Here is a 17,898-nt window from a genome sequence, read left to right as displayed (position 1 = left end):
CATGCTCGGGGTTTGGTAATCGGCCGCACATTTGTTTTGACAAACGAGTGATTACGTCAAAATGGTGTCATTTTTCTATAGTATTTAATGTTATTTTTATTGTATATTGCATTAATAACTATAAATACTTTTTTTTTTATTCTTTTGTGGGACTGCATTAGTTTTTTTATCATACATACGGCTTACGTCAATTAGGTACATATTACAAAAGTCATATAAAAAAACATAATATGTAGGTATAAGAAACTGAACAAAAATAATATGAAACTATGTGCAAAGACAAACAAGGGCAATATTAGATGCCAATCCATCTTCATTCCATTCGTGTATGGCGAAGAGATCTACAAAAAGCAGAAGATCCAACCCAAAGAATTCCAAGTTATAGGACTAATTGACTAATCTACATATTCTAGATATGAGGCATAAAAACAAAAGTTAATTATAGAAGATTTAATAAATAGCAACTTTCGACTTCTGTTGACGCGGTTGGGAACATGAAAATAAATTGATTGCAACAAAGATAGGACATCACTTATAGCATTAAGTATTTTTTAAAATTCATGTACCTGTGGCGGGTCGACAACGACGGCACGAGCCGAACATTGCCGAACGCCGACGTAGAGCGTACGAACAGGCCAAACCGGCTTCGAGAATACTACCGGATTCCGACCTCACCGCACGCGTCTTCGAGGCACAAAATTACCGCCAATTTAGATTTACCAACTTCCTTTTATTTTGCCTAATATAGTTATTAGAATCCTTCTTTCAATGTGTTAGCTTCAGTAGTTTAGTTTCGTGAATAAATCTTTGTGTAAAACGTAAGTACCCTGTTTTACTTGCTCTCATTCTGTGCACCCACATAACTTTGTACATCACAAAATTAGGCCACCAACTAGGTGCCGACCTAAAAGTGGTATACCCCGACGTTTGAACACGAAAACACAACATTAAACAATCAATCACGGTGACCCCATTCAAATTCCATAAAAATTGCGCAAAATTTCAGACAGAAATATCTTCGCTTGACAAAATTGTACAACAATTACTTTTTTTCGGTCGGTACATGAAAAATTTAAAATTTCATTTTTAATTTGATTGCACTTTTAATTTATTTGTAATTAATCAAGGTTAATCTATTTCAAGGTTAACTTATTGTAAGGTTAATTAATTTAGTATAATAGAATTATATTATAATAATTATAATATATAATAGAATTAGATTTTTCAAAGACCGAGCGAATCGAGTGAATTTTTCTGTCGGTAACAATCTTCAATGTAAATGTAACTAATGTAAATGTAATTAATGTAACTAGTGAATTGATTAAACTGTGATTAATTTCTTAACAATATTACTCGGCCGGGATTAATTCAAACAGGTGATTCATAATTTAACTAAAATTATTATAAACAAACATAATATAATACGTTCGAGCGACTCGCTCACCAAAAATCGCACGCCGAGTAATACATTCCTACAACACATATAAATTTTATTTTTTTTTTTTTTTCTTGAGTCGAACACACAAACAATTCACACGAACATTTACATAGGGTGCCAGATTGAGTAGAGGTACTTACAGGGTACCGGAACATAATTATTTTTGACAAATATTATATGGCGAGACAAGCGTGACGTAGGCATCCGAAAGTTTTCTCCTTGTGAACGCACTGCGGGAGTAAGTTTTTTTTTTTACCAGCGAAATCTATCGGAAATATTTTTCAGCTGGCGCAGTCGTTCACAATACTTGCAATTTGTAAAATTTTATTTTTGTAAACAACTTGAAACTATCAAACAAACAGATATTCGGGCGGCTAAGCCGACGAATGTTTAACTTAGTACGTGGACATTAGTATCCATACTTTTTTTCTATATACATTATATCGTGTGACTGTACTATATATGTTTATATTTTTAACCTAGGCTATGCATGTTATTATGTGTTACAGATTTGAAGTTTTACCATAAACATTTTTAAACTTGATATATTGTACAACGGACAATCAAAAGGAATATTAATATTGAGGGGACCACTCAGGCTTGGAGAATACAAATACCTAATAGTTGGAAAATGTGTTCCGCCGTATGGTAAAATAATTATTTAAATTTTCTGTTTTTAATTTTCTTTTCTATAACTTGCACAGTACATACATAACAAATAGTGACTCTGACATTTAAAAAATAAATATTTTTGTTTGAAATTTAAATTTAAATTTAAATTTAAATCTAATAATTTAAACTTAACTTTTTAATACAACTACACTCATTATTGAATACTTTTATTTCAATATTTTAACTTATACTGTAATCATTATTACATACATTTTTCTGAATTTTTTTTTTAAAAACGAATATTTTTAAACTGTAAACAATGGCTAACAAGGACAACACTGACTTGACAAATATCAACACAGCAAACAACATGTTCCACACGGATAGGATTAGCGTTAAACTACCACAGCTATGGGTGAACAACATCGAACTTTGGTTTAAACAGATAGAAGCACAATTCGAGTTGGCAAACATAGTTTCAGAAGACGCACGTTATAGTCACTTAGTGTCAAAACTTGAACAAGCGCACATAGAACAAGTTTCAGATATTTTACTCAGGGAACCGAACCGAGCAAAATATACGAGGCTGAAGGAAGCTATAATCCAACGCATGGGCTGTCCACAGGACAGAAGGAGAGAAAAACTGTTTTCTTCCTTACAGCTTGGGGATCGAAACCCATCCAGCCTACTTAGAGAGATGCGGACGCTAGCAATAGGTTTACAAATAGACGAAACGACGTTGCAATACTTGTGGATACAACAACTGCCCAAGACGATCCAAGCGCATTTAGCCATAAGCGAAGATGACTGGGATAGGCAAGCGACGATAGCAGATCGCCTAATACAGGTGTACACACAGGATAATGTAGCGGTAGTAGGTACCAACAATAAAAATAACATTTGTAGTTTAGAACAGTCCGTACAAGCTCTAACCCATAAGGTAGAGAGTTTATTTCACACAATCAACAAACAGCATAGTCACAACAACAATAACAATAGATTCAAACACACAACAAGTAACAGCAGTAACAATTTCAATAACAACAAATACAACAACAATTTCAACAAAACAAGCTATAGGGCCAACGGAAATAACAAGAAAACTATTCTTTGTTACTTCCACACAAAATTTGGCGATCAAGCTAAGAAATGCGTCACACCATGTGAATTTAAACCGCATCTAGCTTCAAAAAACTAGATGGTCGAATCATAGCGGAGGCGGCTGATTCAACCAACACAACACGTCTCTTTGTTAAAGATCGTGATACCGGTGTGTCATACCTCGTTGACTCCGGATCGGAAATATCATTAATTCCTAGATCTTTACACAAACGCCATGGAGAAAAGTCTAAGCTAATTCTCTATGCAGCGAACGGGACTACGATCCAGAATTTCGGAGTTACCACGGTAACACTGAATCTGGGATGTAAACAAATGTTTACATGGAAGTTTATAATAGCGGATACGACACGCCCTATTATAGGAGCAGATTTTCTCCACAACTTCCACCTGTTAGTAGATGTTAGGAACAAACGGTTAGTAGACAATACAAACGGCAAGATAGTCAGAGCATTTGACATCTCCACAAACAACAACATAACATGTTCCATATCATTAACAGACAAAACCAACATTTACCACTCACTCATATTGAAGTATCCACAACTAGTAGATATCAATAAACCATACGCAGGGCTGGATAAACACAACACAATCCACCATATAGATACCCGTGGCAAACCCGTTATGTGTAAGACTCGTCGGCTGTCCCCAGAACTACTGAGGCAGGCGAAGCAAGAGTTCGATCACATGGTGGCTCAAGGTATTTGTAGACCCTCCAAGAGTGAGTGGGCCTCTCCATTGCATATGGTGAAGAAGAGCGATGGTACTTATCGCCCTTGTGGCGATTACCGTAGCTTAAACGCACAGACGGTACCTGATCGTTATTCCTTGCCACATATCCACGATATATGCAATGACTTATTTAACTGTAAAATTTTTTCCAAAATTGACTTACAACGAGCATATCACCAAATTCCAATTAATGAAACTGACATTAAAAAGACAGCTATAACCACACCATTCGGGTTATTTGAATTTGTAAGAATGCCATTCGGACTATCATGCGCTGCACAAACATTCCAACGGCACATCAACGAAGTCACAAGAGGTCTAGAAGGAGTACACGCATATATCGACGATATATTGATCGCTTCACCAGACGAAGAAACACATGTGGAACACTTAAAAGCTTTGTTCCAGCGACTTCAAGATCATGGAATGGTGGTAAACCCATCTAAATGCGAGTTTGCCAAGAAAACACTGTTATTTCTTGGTTATGAAATTTCGGCTGAAGGCATCGGACCCTCGCCAACAAAAGTGGAAGCCATCACGAACCTCAACAAGCCAGAAACCATTAAGCAGTTGAGAAGATTCTTGGCCATGGGAAACTTCTACCGAAGATTCATACCACGAGCAGCACACAAATTGATACGACTACACGATTACCTCAAGGGAGCAAAAAAGAATGACAACAGAAAAGTAGAGTGGAACGAAGTCACTACACACGATTTCGAAGAGGTCAAGAACTCGCTGATCAACGCCACTAAGCTTAGCTACCCAGAGGAAAGCAGCAAGATGTCAGTGTGGACAGACGCCTCAGATTACGCAATCGGAGGCGTGCTACAACAAACCACAGACGGCATCAACTACAAACCGATAAGTTTCTTCTCAAAAAAGTTGAACAAGGCTCAGTGTTCATATAGTACGTACGACAGGGAACTACTAGCCATTTTTGAGACTGTAAGGTACTTTCAACATTATCTGGAGGGCAGAGAATTCTGTATATACACGGACCATAAACCACTACAATTCGTGTTTAGAAGGAAAAGTCACGACAAAGAAAGCCCCAGACAACTCAGATATCTAGACTACATCTCACAGTTCAGCACGGACATCAAATACATAAAAGGAGAAGACAACGTCGTCGCCGATACCTTATCAAGAATCGACATGATCGAACAAGAGGCAAACATATCGTTCGAAAAGATCCATAAAGAACAAAGGCAGGACAACGAACTACTCGCACTCTTGGACGACAAGAACACTGCTCTGAACCTGATCAAAACCAACATGCAGGGACAAGAAATCGTCTTCGATCTCAACAAAGGCAACATGCGACCGTACATCCCAAAAACGCTACAGAGATCTTTCTTCAACCAAGTGCATAACCTCAACCATGCAGGAGCCGACGCCACGACCAAGACCATCAGTCAAAGAGGCGTCTGGAAAAATATGAAAGCAGACTGCGCAGCTTGGACGAAGGCCTGCATACCCTGTCAGAAGAGCAAAGTCAACAAACACACGAGGACACCGATCATCAAGATCGACATGCCGAGACAGAAATTCTGCGTGGTCCATGTCGACCTCATCGGACCTTTTCCACCATCAGAGGGACTGAGGTACTGCCTCACATGTATCGACCGATACACTCGATGGGCGGAAGTAATCCCTATCGCAGATATCCAGACCCACACAATCATCAGAGCCATCTGGGACAACTGGATTGCGAGATACGGCGTACCGGAGAAAATTATAACTGATCAGGGTAGGCAATTCATGTCTACGGACTTTAACTTGTTTTGTTCCAGATCAGGCATAGCACACTCCAACACGACGCCTTACCATCCACAAAGTAATGGCATGATCGAGCGATTTCATAGAACGCTGAAGACGACCATTAAAGCTCACCACCCTGTTCCGTGGACAAAATCGATCAGCACCATACTACTCGGACTGAGGGCCACACTGCGCACGAATGCAGAGCACTCAGTAGCAGAGATGCTGTATGGGTGCAAACTAAAGTTACCAGCAGACATCCTGGAGCAGACGAACGACTACATTGACCCGGACTCCTACACTAGGCAACTGGTAAAGTTCATGCAAAACGTCAAACCAAGGCCAGTCGAGCACCACAATAAAGGTAACGTTTTCATCCACCCGGAACTAAAGAGAGCCACACACTTGTTTCTGAGGGACGACAGAGTGTACAAACCCCTGATGCCGAACTACAAGGGGCCCTACAAGGTCATCACCAGGGCGGAAAAGACGGTAACACTGGACGTGGATGGCGAACATAAAAAGGTTTCGCTGGACAGGTGCAAGCCGGCGTTCCAGACAGCGGAAGAACGAGCCAGTCCAGCAGAAACGGAAACACCAACAGAACAACCGGCATACACAACGCGTAGCGGCAGGAGGGGGATACAGCGTCAGTTTTGAAAAACAGATTTCAAAACTTGGAAGGGGGCTGTGTGGCGGGTCGACAACGACGGCACGAGCCGAACATTGCCGAACGCCGACGTAGAGCGTACGAACAGGCCAAACCGGCTTCGAGAATACTACCGGATTCCGACCTCACCGCACGCGTCTTCGAGGCACAAAATTACCGCCAATTTAGATTTACCAACTTCCTTTTATTTTGCCTAATATAGTTATTAGAATCCTTCTTTCAATGTGTTAGCTTCAGTAGTTTAGTTTCGTGAATAAATCTTTGTGTAAAACGTAAGTACCCTGTTTTACTTGCTCTCATTCTGTGCACCCACATAACTTTGTACATCACAAAATTAGGCCACCAACTAGGTGCCGACCTAAATACCTAAGGCATATCTCAGTTCTACGTTTCTCCAATACAAATTGAAAGATCGGTCTTTTTCAAAATTGGAGTATTGACCCCTTTTAATCCGAGCAAACAGGCCACTTTTCTTGGAAAACGTTGTTGGAAAAATAAAATTAAAATAATAAAAATAATATTAGGATATTTTTAATTTTGACCGCATGTTGTTTATATTGTTTTCTCCGGTGACCGGGTTTCGTCGTGAACGGCACCGTCGCGATGACTGGTGGGTGGCTAAACAAAATATTTTGTTTTGTATTAGTAAAAGCAGAGATTGTTAATCATCATTATTTATAATAATAGGAATATTATATTCCATTCTTTCGCATGTGCAAAGAGTACAATGAGATTTGGAACACATTGTCATTTTTTAGAATTGCTTTAGTCAATTCAAATTAATTTATAATAATTTAATGAAGTCATTTAATAGTAAATATAATGTTATTTTTCCTACGCTTTATTTTACGTATTTCTAAAATAAATTTTCTCCTTTCAAAATGTTTTTTTTTTCAAATATTTATTCTTATTTTATTGAAAAATTTGTTTTTTTAGCTTTTATATTTTATTATTACTTTTAATAATATTTATTTTTTAACACATTGCTCTATAAACACTTAACAGCAGATACAATACTACATTGGTGGTCTGATGGCAGCGTATTTGAATCATTTTTGTAACATTTGAGGTGAGGGGATCACTCTTACGCTTCAGATTTTAACTCAAAGATAATGAAAAACGGCGTTGTAAAAACACCTTATTCCTCTCCTTTTTTTTAAATTATGACTTTCACAGATTTTTTTTGTAATCAGGTGCACAAATGTCGAGATCCGTGAAGTGTGTAAGGTTGAGACATGCATTATTGACAGAATTAAGAAAGGGGTGCTGCGTTGGTTTGGACATGTAGAGCGAATGGACAGCGAAAGAACGACTAAAAGGATCTACGATGCAAATGTTGATGGATGCAGAAAACGAGGAAGATCGAGAAAGACATGGCACGGTCAAGTCCATCAAATACTTGAAGATGGACATGTCAAAAGTAAGAATAATCGGCGTGCGTGCATAAGAAGATGTATGAATGTAGAGGAAGCGAGGTCTGTATGCCAAGATAGAGTGTTATGGCGTTCTATCCTCTCTGCCTACCCCTACGGGGAAACGGCGTGATGGTTTGTTGTTGTTGTTGTAATCAGTGTACGTCGGTGTAAGTTTTTAGTAGCATATGTCATTTTAGAATGTCATTTTTATTTTCGTAAAGTGGAATTTACATGTAAGTGTAATTCTTGTCTGGACGAAGAGACGGGTACGTCAACTGATAAACATAAATGATTATATACAAATACTTAGTAACATTTGACCGTATTATAAACATGTCATTGAGGTAAACCTGTAGAATTGAAATGATTCACGGAATAGACAACACAGTTGAGATCTCCTTTTCCGGGAAGATAGAAAGATAATCCTTCGGATGAGGTTCCTTACTGAGTAGTAAGTAACCATCACGTCTGTTCATCCTAAGGATTTACTAAAACAATATTCTACCGCACTATTAACACTCCATATTAAGCCTGTTTACAAAATGTCTACCGAATTGCAGATTCTCTACAAGGAATGTTTTGAACAAGATTAATTATTCATTAGTGCCAGTTCTTCTCCTTACTTAAAAAAAACATTCATTTATTATTTATTTTAACAATAAAATAGCATGTATAATTGTATTATATACATAAAACAGGTTGCAAAAATTCTTACCCATTAGTACTAAATGCACTCTTGTACAAGCATTACTACTACCCATTCTAGATTACGCTGATGTTTCCATGACTGATTTAAGCTGTGAGCAACTCGATAAACTTGAACGACTTCAGAATACATGCATAAGGTACATTTTTGGTCTTAGTAAATATGACCACATTTCTGATTATCGTAGGCAACTGAAATGGCTCAAAATTAGACAGCGGATCACTCCTTCTCACTTCTGTTCAATGTACTTCATAGTCCTAACGCTTCTATATACCTGTGTGAAAAATTTCAACGCTTATCAGTTCATGGTTTACCTTTTCGTTCTCATTCTCAAGGCACTCTCTTAATACCCATACACAATTCCTCTTTCTTCTCTAACTCATATAGTGTCCATGCGGCTCGACTGTGGAATCATCTCCCATCCACCATCAAAGATGTTACTACATTATCTCTGTTTAAATCACGTCTGATGAAACATCTCCTTTCTCTTCCTTAATCTCTCCTCCTTTCCTTTTTCCTCTTTCCGTTTTTTTCCTTTTTCCCATTGAGTAATAGTTTTGATTTAAGGTAATTTATAAACAAATACGTTTATTTCTATTTTTATATATTTTTCACTTTTTAATCTTTTTTTTTCTATTGAATATGTTCTGTAACTTGAATTATAAAAATAAAACTTTTATTTTATTGGTTGGTTGGAAGAAATTGCCATTTGGCAATAAGCCCGCCAATGTACAAATAATATTATGTACAAAAAGTTAAATAAATAAATAAAATAAAAAAGAAGGAAACTTTAATGAATTTACTTATTGTTAAAACATTATTTTGTAAACTATAGGAAAAAATAAATAAAATAAAATAACTAATATTTAAGAGAAGGTAACATATAAGTCTAGGCATCTACAGGGCTTATGACCTGTCAATGGCTGGTTTAAGTGGCCACTTTACACACTGTGTAATATTCACCATTATGCCTATATTTAAACATCTATATTCCTTCAATTCTTTCATCTGCTGATGTTTGTGAAGTTAAAGAGCTGAAACCTTTCTTTATGCGGGTGAGATTCATCTAATATATGTTACCTTCTCTTAAATTTTCTTAATCTCTGTTGTAATATGTTAATATAAACAGCTCCCCAGGGAGTTGAATCCACTCCTTGTCTACAAAAATTTGGACAAACTCAAAATATTGTTAAAGTAAATAAATAAAAATACTCATATAAGTAAAATAGTAAAATAATATAAAATAAAAAACGCATGAAAAATAATAGAGAAGAAAATAAATGCATACATTCCGCATAATAACAACACAATGCTGTTATTGTGTTGTTATTATGCGGAAAGCCGCACCTATTTGTGCATTAAGCACTGCATTAGTACACCAATCGGAGCGTATCTTCATATATTTTTTTTTACATTAAAGTAAGTTGATCAGTCTAACGCTTCAGGTACCAGTCCAGGGACTGTGAAATATTCTGGTGTGAAAACACCCCTTTAAATAAATAGTTTATATCAACCATATCGGGAATCGAATCCGAGACCTCTTGCATGATAGGCAAACGCGCTGACCATTGCACCACAAGGCCGACAAAATAATATTAATTTAACTTAAAAAATAGCGGATAATGCACGACGCTCAAGTACTTCAAAATATAAATAATACGTATGTGGCTGTTTACGAGTCTGGTGCTTCTTCGATCGTTAAATCCGATTCTGAGATAAAGGAAGTTCACTTCGGCCATCCCTTTGTGTGTCCACTCTTACTCAACTCACGTATCTGTGCAACAATCAAGTGACAGATATAACCACAACAATACACCTCATGCCAATATTGTAATCACAAGATAGTTGACACAAAGACGACTTGAACAAATACAAACTAACATCACTTTAGGTCAAAGGGACTTTGTATTATGCAATAACCTACTTCCAATATCCATTAAAATATCGAGTATTTAAAAACCTGTAAAAAATGAATAGTGGGAGTTGATAGAAATAAAAGGAACTGTGTTATTTGGTCAAACCAATTTTTAAATACCTTCTGTACAAATGTTTAATTATTTATTTATCTCTACATAAACGGCATAAATTACCTTAAACCTATATTGAACATAAATATGAAAAAATAAATACATTAAAAAAATAATAAAGTTGCATAACTATAACAATAGTAACAAGTCAAAAATAAAATATAAAAAATGAGGTTTTTTAAAAGAGGTAATTTAAAAAAAATATTTTTATAGACGACAACCATGAAGTTTCGCATAAATAAATTGTCTATGTTTTTATGAATGTATGTATGTGTATGCGCATGGGTGTATGTACGTGTGTGTGTATGTACATGTGTATATATGTGTATATTTATATATACACGTGTGTATATATGTGTATGTCTGTATGTATATGAATCAAAATGTGTATCCGAATAAGTTTATATTTTGTTTGTCTGTGCTCTATATTAATTTGTTAACTATTAAAATATATTAAAATGAAATTGCCTAGCTTGGAACGGGGTATGTACCCTTGTTAGCTGGGCAAAGTGAACATGGAATTGTATTTTGAAAAAGAGTGTGAATAAATAAATAAATAAGTAAATAAATACACATAAACAACCAAAAATATTAACGAAATACGACTATATACAAAAACAACAACAACCTATGACTAACAGAAAAAGAAACAGTTTTGTGTACGAGTATATAGCAATAAATTTTTACAATATACTTCCTAATGACCTCAAAAATATACAAAACATATACGTACTTAAAAAACATCCAAATAAAACAGTTCTTACCGTAGCTAACGCTAAGTGACGACTAATATGTGATGTTTTTTATCGACTTTTTACTAAAACTATTGTGTCATAATATATTATATCCCCTCATATCAGCACTTTTACTGATTGGGAATATATTGAAGGTTTTTTTTTTATTTATTTATTTAAAATGATGGTAATTACAATTTCTTATAAAAAATACAGGCACTTATTAAATAAAATTGAACTAAATAAAATTAAAGCTAGGACAAAAAAAAATTACTACCTCAAGACAAGATCCGGTCTATCTTTAAGACTTACACCAAAAAAGTCCAGATCTTATTTCGAGTTATGTATGCAATGTAATATGTAAAGTTAAAAAACAATGTAAAAAAACAACAAAAAATAAATAAATATGAAAACACAAAAAAGAAAAACATTTTTTTTTTAAAGTTTAAGAATTATATTGCGGGAGAAAAAAATAAATCAGACTCGTTTTATGACTATCAAGTCCAGAACCAAATATATCAGCCTTGTCCTCATACTGATTACCATATCTGCGAAGCCTAGGGATAGGCAAGTGCATGTGATAGTTGGTCCTAGAACTTGCAGAACAAAAAGGAGATTTGTGGCGGGTATGTCGACCAGGTACACGGAAACACACCAAATCTGGAAAGTCGGTGAATGAATTGATCACCTTATAAAGTAATATTAGGTCAGTTAGTATTCTTTTATCGGAAAGTTTTAAAAGATTTGCTTAAGATATTAATTGATTATAATTAAATAAAGCAGCTGGAATATGTGCATTTATTCAATACTTTCAACAATACATTAAACGATAAAATTAAATTAACAATGTATTCCTCACTGAGAAAACCCGTGACCGGGAAGACAATTTACAATTTTTTTGATTTACTTTAATTTTATTTTTCTTCGACTATTATATTGCGGCTCAGTCCATAATCGAGACAACGGTGTAGTTAAAAGGATTTAACTCAAATATTTATTTTTTAAATATTTAAGTCATTACGGGTAAGCACGTTTATCCTAATTAATTTTCTAATCCCAGACAAATATGTAATTTACAATATTTTCTTCCAACTTTTTCCAAAACGAAATAAAAACTCTCTGATGTCGAAATAAAAATAATCCCGCCTTTGACATAGGTCGACGTCTGACGGATAATATTATATAAGTACATTTTATGAAAATACTAATAAGATTTTATTGCTTAATGAAAACGATGTCAAAAGCGTTGCCTTTGTCTTGGGAAAATCTCATTAAAAGTAATTAAGATCTATCGTGCCCACATACTGTTTTATCTTTAAGGGTAATATGAATTATTAATGTTAAAAATACTTTACTAGTTTTTATTTTTATTGCTCTAAATTATTTTTTTTAAAATATGTAAATTTAGTTTCCCGCAAAAACGGTTTATTGCATTAGCCATGCCCCTAATACGTCACGATTCGGTTAAGTTTTGGATTTTGTTTGCGACCATTTAATTTTAAATGGAATATCATCACGAATCTTGACGTCACATAGCCAAACATAACGTGTTTTTGAAGAGACGTGTTTTTTAACGATTCTATTTTAAAAGTTATGTATGAAAACATTTTTCACAATTTATATTCATTTTGAAAATACAATTATATTTCTAAATCAATTTTCTCATTTTTTTATCGGTTTTCGTAGTATTTGATATTTTCCTATTGAGACACGGTTTATAAAGTAAGAAATTAAAATAGGTAATAATAATATTATGAAATCAAGTCTTGTTATTTTTCGTCTGATAAGCTTATTCACCATATGGTTTTCAATGCTGGTTTTAATTTTGTCTCAGATATATTTTTTCAGTCAGGTAATTCGTTTCATTATACATAACATATTTCAACAAAGATGAAGAACATTTTAGAGAAAGTAATATAGTAGTCTAGGGCTTATGACCTTTCATTGGCTATTTTAAGTGGGCACTTTACACACTGTGTAACATTCACCATTCTGCCCACATTTGAACATCTGTATTTCTTCAATTCTTTCATCTGTTGATGTTTGTGAAGTTTAAGCGCTGAAACTTTTATTTAAGCGGGCGATATTTATCTAATTAAATTATTTCACCTACATATTAGGCAACGCCTAAAAAATACTTTTTTTCAATTTTGTACTTCTTCATGGGCCAGGTGGATTTATTAACAATATTTTTAGTTTGTCCGAATTTTTGTTGACAAAGAATGAATTCAACTCCCAGGCAAGCTGTTAATATTAACATATTACAACAGAAATGAAGAACGTAAATGTAGATGCCTAGACATCTATAATACTTTAAAATATTTTATTATTTAATTTCGTTTTTTACATTTTTTCTTGAATTGTTTGAACTTTCCACTGAATATGTTTTATAATTATAAGGTTGATATTTTTTTATAAATCTTGGGTAAAAGGAAATTTATGTTTTTAAAAAAATAAAATAATATTAAACCAAATATTTTAGTATTAGAATTTTTTTTAAAAGGTAGATTTGCCGTTTATGTTCATACAATAAAAATTACCTTCTGTAAAATGTTCTTCATCTCTGTTGTTACATGTTAATATTATCGCTTCCCGGGGAATTGATTCCAGTTCTTGTCTACAAAAATTTCGACAAACTCAAAATATTGTTGTTTAGTACATATTTTAGAAAAAAAGTAAAGAATTGTATATTTAGATATCCTTGATTTTTTAATGTGGTGGTGTTATTGTCTAATATTATATTTTTGTATGCATCATCTCAATTAGTCAAAATAACGTCTTCCAATAAATTATTTTCGCCCTTTGTAAACATAGAGTGAACTATCTTCTTCCTAACAGCTTCATAAAATAGCCCGTAGTTCGATCCAGGTGGAATATTCTAGTCCAGATGCACTATCAAAGCGCTTAACGAGTGAACTGGTAATTTAAGAAAATGTGGGAAGATCGGTAAAGTTCTTTATTTATTGGTCTACAAAGACTAGCCGGAAAATTAGGAAGGAAGTAACTCCTTATTCCGAGGCTTTGTTATTAGCCCCTTACTTCCGGTGGCATTGCAGCATGAAAAAGAAGCCTTTATTCGCGTCTTCCGGTAAAACTGAAGACTACGTTCTGTCAAAGCAAAGTTTTAGGTACCCATTTTCTAAGCACATTGATTAAAATTCAAAGCGAGGGTATAATTATTTCCTGCCCCGACAATAACAGGTCTTATTTTTTACACTCGGTATTCCTACAGGAGACATAAAAAATTTCGACTTTTTTATACCTCCTGTTAAATATTGTTAGTTTGTTCGCCTTGTGATGTAGTGATAAGTACGTTAAAATCTGATGCATAAAGTCTATGATTCTTTTTTTTTAAGAAAACGAAATATTAACATTCTTACAATTAAACGAAATATTTTTATTTGTTAACAAATTACAACAGGGTTCAAGAATACCTTAAAGAAGAGAATATGAAAGTCTAGGCAATTACATGACTTATGATCTGCCATTGGCTGGTTAAAGTAGCCATTTTACACACTGTGTAACATTCACCATTTTGCCTATGTTTTAACATCCATATTTCTTCAACTCTTCCACTTAATGATTTTAGTGAAGTTATAGAGCTGAAACCATTACTGTTGTAAAGAGATTCATCTGACTGAATTATTTCACATACTAGGCAATGCCTGAAAACAATTTTCCAATTTGTTGTTGTAAATACTCACTACTGGAAAATGGAAATAGAGTTAGAGTAGATTGGGGTTCGAATCTCGGACCTCTGATCCGTGAACTCTAGCCACTGGAACACAATTCAATCATATTCGATCACCGGTAAGGTGAACGTGACTTATCGACATATTTATATAAAATAATGATTTTCCACAAATCAAAATAGTTTATAAGAGTATGTCAAGAAATTTTAATATTAGAATTAAGGATTACATAACATGCTGGAACAATAACAACTTTTCGATGTTTGCAAATCATTGATTAATTTTAAACCACAATATTGTATCATAAATAAGAATGTTAAAACTTTTATGATTATTTCCTAGTTTCCTTATCTGCACATAATTGCCCATAGGGCACCGCATTGGCTCACCAACCTCAGCGTATCTCAATATTATTTTTTTATATCACGGTTAGATAATTAGTATTTTGCAGCAGGTGCCAGCCCCAAAAACATTTTTTCTCAAATCAATAATTTTAAAAATGTTGGGAATCAGACCTTAAAACCCTTGCATGGTAGGCAATGGCGCTGATCACAAAACCAAACAATAATTAAAGCTTAATACAGTTCTGTCCAGATGTTTATAAAAATTTACGGTTAAGTAAACATTTTAATTTTTAATGTTCTTTAATAATACGCATACTTTTACTTTTCATTCTGTTTTATCCCAATTTAATACCCTCATAGAGTTAGGTATACAATATATTTTTTTGTAATACGTATATTTGTATGAGTAAATAAATAAATGAGGGTATTTCATTTTGTATTTTATTTTATTTTAACTACGCCTTTAACAAATAATTAGGTAACATTTTAACAGGGGCCACTTTTTGATATTAAAATCAACCAATCACGAGCGTTTCAGCCTTCCAACCCCTTCTCTTTTTTTTAACACAGATTCTTTTACAGGCTCTGAGTTATAATGGAAAGCAATTAGTGCATGTTTAGAACTGGTGGTTGGCGCTTTACTGTTCATGTTCTAAAATACTTCCGTGAATATCTGCTATGTATACCATGGTGAAAGTGACACTATCAGCCTCCGTTGTATAATGGCTTAAACGCTTGACTCACACACGGAAGGTTCGTTTTCCGGTGAGAACATAAAAAACGAAATGTAATTTTTCTCAAGCCTTAGTGTTCTGTCCTGAAATTTGAAGCGCGATGTATGTCCGCGGTCGCAATTTGAGACTAACACTATATTCCTTCACTGTCATATAGGAAAACTAGAACAATGTAATTGTACCGACCATGTGTATTGGATTGATCACAAATAGACAATAATGCAGTGAGAGAAAGGATGAATGCTTTTATTGATCCCATGTTTTTTTTTCACGGTTTGGTTGTAGAAAAATGTAAATTTTTTGTCTTATTAGTTTTTTTTTATTGATTCAGCAAACCTGAATGTAGACACTAGTTTTTATGAACTATTTTGGGATAGGTACGGATGCTTTCGTTATGCAATAATAATTTACTATTGTAATTTGATTTTGTTGCCTGTTGTGATGCAAATATATATATATTTTTTTTATAAACAAGTTTTAGTATTTACATGTTAATTTAATTATTAAACTTTTTGTACATTGGCGAGCTTATTGCCAAAATGTAATTTCTTCTAACCAACCGATAAAATACTAGTTTTATTTTTATAATTCAAGTTACAGAACATATTCGATAGAAAATAAAGATTAAAAGCTAAAGATATATAAAAATAGAAATAAACTACCTCAAATCAAAACCATTACTCAATAAGAAAAAGGTAAAAAGAGGAAAGAGGAAAAGATGAGAGATTAAGGAAGAGAAAGGAGATAAAGTTAATAAAGAAAGAGTCCTGGCAAAGAGACGGGTATGTTTTTAAACTAGTAGAAATTAAAACATCAGTAAGTGGTCGTTAGTTTACGGAAAAAAACGGTTCTAAACGGTAACATAAATTATTATTACAATTAAATTATAATATGGAGAACAAACATTTGGTAGTTACAAAAATAAAGAGGTGTATAAAATATATAATGAGGGAGTGGATGCTTAATCAACCACTATACAACCCTAAAATCTGCCGGCGTGAAAATCTTTCTCACCGGGGGTTGGATTTTTCTTGAGATGTTGATCCAAAAGTGTTTCACAAGTGCATGCAAAGAAAAATAATGTAAATAAATAAAACAAAGTTATAGTCATAATAAGAACAGAGATATTTGGTTGTTTCAAGCTGTTTAATTACCGAAGTACATCCGAAGCTAAACTGTAATAATAAAATTCCTAAATGCCATTTTACTAGGCGTAAGGCAACGACGGACAAGTATTGTGTATGAATGAAGAGGTTACATTAAGCTGGTCTTTAATCACTTAACAAATGGGGTGTACTGCTACACTTGACACCTGTCTATTATCCCATCCACATGGAACGTCAGCAATGGGAATATAAACATGCCGCGCCCTGTCATTACGCATACCGGCGGACATCGTGATGCAAGTGAAAACGCATCCAGGAGTTGAACTTCACAGGACCCGCAGATATCAACCGTGGGTCATAGCAAAGTACGGTTCACTGCCGTAGTTCTTCAGGGAACTTGGAAGAGTTCGTAGATTGAATTAACAATTGACGGACACTGAGTGAGTTACGGAACACCTGTACCTAAGGTTTTGCGCATTTTTACTTAGCATGAAACAATTATTAATCATTAACCCACTACACTGTGGACAATGCATGCGTATATACATATCACGGCACTTGAAAAAACACCTTATAAAATACAGTTCTTACTTAAAATATAAATTTCTTCATTGAGCCGATGGAATTTGAGGTTGTCAATTTTGTCGGACAAACTCAGACGTTCACACGGTGTAACCCACGTGAACGTCCCCCTGGAAGTGTCTGGCGCTGGCTTTTGAATGATTATATGAAGTCAGGCTATAAAAATTATTCATTTATGTGTGAAAAAGACAAATTCATTGTGTTTATCAAGTTGAAAGGA

The sequence above is a fragment of the Micrasema longulum genome, unplaced genomic scaffold (assembly GCF_059751315.1).
Source record: "Micrasema longulum isolate JH-2025_06_02 unplaced genomic scaffold, ASM5975131v1 h1tg000017l, whole genome shotgun sequence".
Taxonomy (NCBI): domain Eukaryota; kingdom Metazoa; phylum Arthropoda; class Insecta; order Trichoptera; family Brachycentridae; genus Micrasema; species Micrasema longulum.
The sequence above is the reverse complement of the archived record's forward strand: the minus strand, read 5'-3'. Positions refer to the sequence as shown.